The 5,610-nt window shown below is 37.5% G+C and overlaps 1 protein-coding gene across 2 annotated transcripts in view; it reads right to left on the bottom strand.

Annotated features, from left to right (window-relative positions):
- Positions 1-5,428: 5,428 nt before the first annotated feature.
- LOC122798587 (pituitary tumor-transforming gene 1 protein-interacting protein-like) overlaps positions 5,429-5,610 on the bottom strand; it is a 956,210-nt gene continuing 956,028 nt past the window's right edge. For both annotated transcript variants that reach the window (XM_044067656.1, XM_044067655.1), the window contains exon 7: positions 5,429-5,610. This exon is cut by the window's right edge and continues 356 nt beyond it. The gene's annotated coding sequence lies outside the window, so the exon portion shown is untranslated.

The raw sequence follows: 5,610 nt of genomic DNA, 5'->3' as shown, positions 1-5,610 counted from the left end.
TGTTGTACTTTTTTGGAGCAAGGTTTTTTATCTTAGATTATAATCTATATGTTTTTTCAGTCTAATGTGTATCGCACCTAGCGACTGTCCACAGATGTTGAATAAACATTCCAAACACTGTAAGTAGGGCACATCGGGACTTCAAATTATTATGTTTTAGGAGCATTATAGCGTTTATTTGATAGGACTTATTGGAACCTATAATAATCTTATTGATTTTGAGTAGGTCCACATATAGCATGGATGTGAATATGTGACTTTAGATTATAAAGTTATGGTTTGCCATTATTCTTACATATTGATGATGAAGAATACTAAAACTGTTATATCTAAGGATCACTAATCCAAAAACACGGATGAACGCTTATGCCATTTATTTATGCAGATTTTTACCAACAGTGTGCCCTAGGATGACATTTGGCTCCTCTCATTATTTTAGACAGATAGGCTCATATTGCTACTGTGTGGATTTATAACTTGTTATCATATTCTGGTGGAATTTGTCCCGTGCATTATTACAAAGTTTGCTATTATTGTATGGTTCTGGTTGGGTCACTCCTTCTGGCCCTGCCTTAGGTTCTTCCATTCTGTCTTATCTGGCATTCTTTATATTGGTTCTTGGACAACCTATATTATTATTTACTATGGATTTGGACAAAATACTAGACGGGTTGTGTGCTGATAGGGAAGACACTGGTGTTTTTGGATTAGATCAAATCCCAAGCAACAACCAAAGTCAACCCAATTCTAACATTTCTGACAGTTGTGAACTGGCGTTTCGTAACCTAGAGAAAGGACTTAAAGGGCTGAGGGCCAATATATGGCACCTGAGGCTTTTCAAGGCCTATTTACATAAAAACATGGCCCCTAGAGGCCTTCGCATCAAACTTCGCCCACTAGTCAGCAGATCTGAACAGAGGCTGACTGATGAATGGGATGAGGCACTACGAAATGGCTCTATGGTTTTTGTCAAAATCTTAGCCTCTTACTATGAAAGGACAATTGACTTATGTGTATCAGAAGTCAAAGAATTGAGCATGGAGTGTAAAAAATTTCAGTCCAGTACCAACTATCATGAGTTACTTGATAGGTTGTCCAAAGAACTAACTACATATGACAAAATGATCAGGGATAGAAAAGTTAAGAAATTTAATAGAGATGTCATGGATTACGACAAGGGACATCCATTTCAAAGACAGAGGACTGTGAGATTCCAAGACACCGTCCCAGGAATGACCAGGGGCAGGACCAGAAAGAGACCCAGGTCCATACTAAAACACAGGGACCAAATTCACACTAGCACATCAGGGGAGGAGTCATCATATACCGACAGTGAGGGTGGAACGATAGCCAATTCACCACTTAAGAAAAAAACAAATACACATTTCTCTTTAGGGGAGGTAGGAAATCCAGAGGGGGAAGGAAACATGTCAATCAAAATAGGAACAGATTCAATGACAGGACTGATACAATCTCTACTGAAACAATGAAAACACAATTTGACAATGTTCTTAACTTATCTGATTTTGTACTGACTGATGACCAACACAAAATACTAAATAAAGGATTGGGTTTTGTTCCTAGTTTTTTCTCTGATCAATATCAAATTTCATTGGATGTGATGGATTATTGTCGTAGACTTAACCTTAGAATACTTATTTCAGAACAGGACACTTCCATCACTCAAAGATCTTCTGATTTTACTTTTCACAAATCCACTTTTCAACCACCCATGAATAAGAATGTGGCCATTTTTCAACAGGCTGTACTCAAAGATTTACATTTTCCTCATTTGGAATGTCATATTACACCGGATAATATTACTTCTGCAGAGAAAGAGGCACTCTCCGAACTAAGATCAAATCACAACATTGTTATACTCCAAGCTGATAAGGGAGGAGCTGTGGTAATTTTAAATATGGACTATTATGTCCAGGAGGGTCTTAGACAATTATCCGACTCCCAATGCTATATGCATATGGGTATTGATCCTACAAACAAATTGAAACAGGAAATTGATGTCTTTCTGGAGTCAGCATTCGAAGAGGGCATCATTACCATGAAAACTGTCCAACATCTTACGGTTAGGGATCCATCCAAGCAAATTTTGTATTTACTTCCCAAGATACATAAATCAATTATGCACCCTCCAGGTAGGCCCATTGTATCTGGCATGGGTTCACTTACGGAACCATTATCTGCATTGTTAACACAATATCTCAAACCACTTCTGTCAAATGTCAGGGCAAGAATACAGGATACAACCCAATTTTTAAAAATCATTGAAGATACACAACTTGAGCCAGAATGGTTGATGTGCACACTGGATGTAAAGTCTCTGTATACAAGCATACCACACTGGGCAGGGCTGCAGGCTTTAGAATATTGGTTAAACAAGGTTGAATTATATCCACCTGGATTCAACACATTGCTTATCTGTATGTCCGAACATGTCCTCAACAAAAATGTATTCTATTTTCAAGGGGACTGTTACTGGCAACTGCAAGATACGGCCATGGGGGGCCTCTTTTGCCCCGATCTATGCAGACCTTTTTATGGCCTATCTGGAAGAGTGCCTTATATACAATCCCCTACATAACATCTATTTGGTTGAAATAGACAGCTGGATGGTGTGGCGTGCGGATGCCACTTACCTAATGGAATTTGTGGAATATCTTAACAGCAATATACGAGGTATCGAGTTTTCAATTACATCCCACATTGATCACATACATTTCTTGGATGTTACTGTGTATCGGAATAGTGACCATACACTCAATACCAAGAGCCATCGAAAATATCCACAATTCAACTCATTACTTCATGCATCTAGCATGCATCCACGCCACACCATCCGCAACATCCCCAAATCTCAATATTTGAGAATTAAACGGATCAATTCCTCAAATATTGACTATGAGAAGGCCAAAGTGGATCTGAAGAACAGATTTTTGGACAGGGGATATTCTATATTTGACATTGAATCAGCCAGTGTTTGGACTGACAAACATGAAAGGGAAACCCTGCTAGAATACAAGGACTCTACCAACAATCCTAAGGAGGACAGTATCAGGTTCATTACCACTTTTGGCAAGAATCATCAGATAGTTAGGAATGCTCTAAACAATAATTGGAACATTTTTCTAGCTAATGATTACCTTCGGGGCATCCTGGGAAACCAATGCTCATTTTCATACAGGAGAGGTAAAACTTTGGGAACATTATTTTCGCACTACAAACAGAAAGAGAGTGGAGGGGCCAAGTACAAACAACTTACTAAAACAGGGGATGAACTTTTGGGGACTTTCCCATGTGGCCACTGTACCTCATGCAGCCATGTTAATAAGCTTAAACAATTCACCAGTTCCAACACTAGTAAAGTGTAAGATGTCCGAATCTTTGGCAATTGTTCAACTAGTTGGGTCATATATTTGGCCACCTGTCAATGCAGTGCCTTTTATGTGGGCAAAACCTCACGATCATTAAGAATAAGGATAAGGGAACATTGGAGTGATATCCGCAACAAAAAATTGACCAATGCTTTATACCAACATACTGTTAAACACCCCACTGCCAAATTCATGTTCACTTTCATTGACAAAATTACTGGTAACAGGCACAACCAACAAGGATGGCAAAATATACTCAGTCATAAAGAAAAATATTGGATTATACATCTTGGAGCGTTATTTCCACCAGGTCTAAATGACCATTTATGACAAGCATATTTATTTATCTTAATGGACATCCACCCTCCACATATTTATGATAAGTATATTTAACAACGTTATTAATAGTTAATCTCTATATACTATTAATGTAGCTAATACTGTATATGATTTTTTTGCCTTGCCATACCCAGTATGGTTACTGTATTTCCATTTTTTTCTTCCTAATTTTCTTTTTCATTTTTTAGGGATTTTATTTCCTTTCATGCTCATAGTTTATACCTAGAAATGTGGATGCTTACTTATAACATTCGAACTTTGTCATTGTAATATTTACACCTTAAAGAACATGTACAAACTATGGCAAATGTCTTATAAACCTTTGGTTATGTATATTAACTTTACACTTTTTTTCTCTCACAGCCTGACAGCCTACTCATGATTTATGTATAGGTATGGAATATACCTTTCATTCTTATTGGCTGGGGGAATATACAAATGGATCACTGGGTTGCTGGTGAAGTGTTTTGCTTTTTCTCACTGAAGAAGGCGGTTGCCGAAACTAGTCTGAGTGATTAGAATTATTTTTTGGACATTAACATGTCCTTTTTCTATTTTTATACTTAATTAAACGTGGAACTATATATGCTGGCCTTTGGTGTTTCTTTCTGATTGGTTTGACCGTGCATGCTGTACGTGCGAGGCGTGCTGTTCTGAATTAGTGTAGTAAAAATCTGTGTAGCGTCCATAGACTTTAATGGATGCACCACCACACACATGAAGGCGCCCCAGTATTACTTTTTTGAATTTTTACTTTAATTTGTTTCCAGGGTAGAGCACTGATTTCTATGGACCTCAGTCAGACTCAGCCCTGGAGTGATGTATGGTTACGGGACATGCTCAGAGTCGCACAGTTATGCAACGAAGGCGGAGGGAATTAGACCCTGCACTGAAAGACAACAGGAAACAGCTTGTTAACATCTCTTCAATCCTCTAAGCAAACTGCCAGATTCAAAGTGTATGAAAACAAATAACATTACACCACGGGAACACACAGTAGGAAATAATAAATTTATTTGGGACATGGATTACTAAAAAGTTTAAGAAGCTTTTTATTTACGTACATACATACATACATAAATAAAAAAAATAAAAGTACAGATAAGTGGAAAAATTCATCACAGCACTTGACTCAAACACTGCAATGCATTCATTAACACTGGAAAATCACTTTAAGCAAGACATATCTCTATAAGACATGACCTATTTGCCCTGCCATTCCCCTTGCAGGCAGATGCCTGTCACACCTCTTGTGTTCCCTGATACAAGGGATTCTACCAGAAAGAGTTTGCTCACATGCACAAGACCTCCCTCTTTCCTCCCCTCCCCTGAAAAGAAAGTAAAGATGGCTTAAGACCTGTCATACATTTTCTCAGCCACACCAGCTCCAACAGATGCCAAAACAACTAGTAAGACTCAAGTTATCTAGATCAGAGTCAAGGCTTTGCCTTCATTGCCAAAGGAGTGGTGGGAAACTATCCACGTATGACTGATCAGGGTAATAAAGTATTCAATTAGCAGAATCCAAAAACTTTTTTATATCCATCATGAAATACAGCAGTCACGTGTACAGAAATTTCAAGCGAATGAAAAGTCACTAGATAATAAATAAAAGTAACGTTCCTTAAAAATCATCAGTGTACCAACTGTACAATTAAATATTTAAATCACACTGTACACTAAAACAGCAGAACAAAAAAAACGGTTTAACACAGCTTTAATTGTTTTACAAAATAAATGCAATACAGTTGTGGTAGGAAGGCAACATCTTCATTTTTGTATGAAAGAAACATAATGGTTTTAGTACTCTATATAGAAATAACAATACATTTGTAACAACAAATAAGGCTTTTCATTTTATTACAGTACAAATAAACATGGT

Source organism: Protopterus annectens, chromosome 3.part1, assembly GCF_019279795.1.
Source record: "Protopterus annectens isolate FY-2018-M chromosome 3.part1, PAN1.0, whole genome shotgun sequence".
NCBI lineage: Eukaryota > Metazoa > Chordata > Ceratodontiformes > Protopteridae > Protopterus > Protopterus annectens.
Note: the sequence above shows the minus strand (reverse complement) of the source record. Positions and strands in the feature narration are given on the sequence as shown.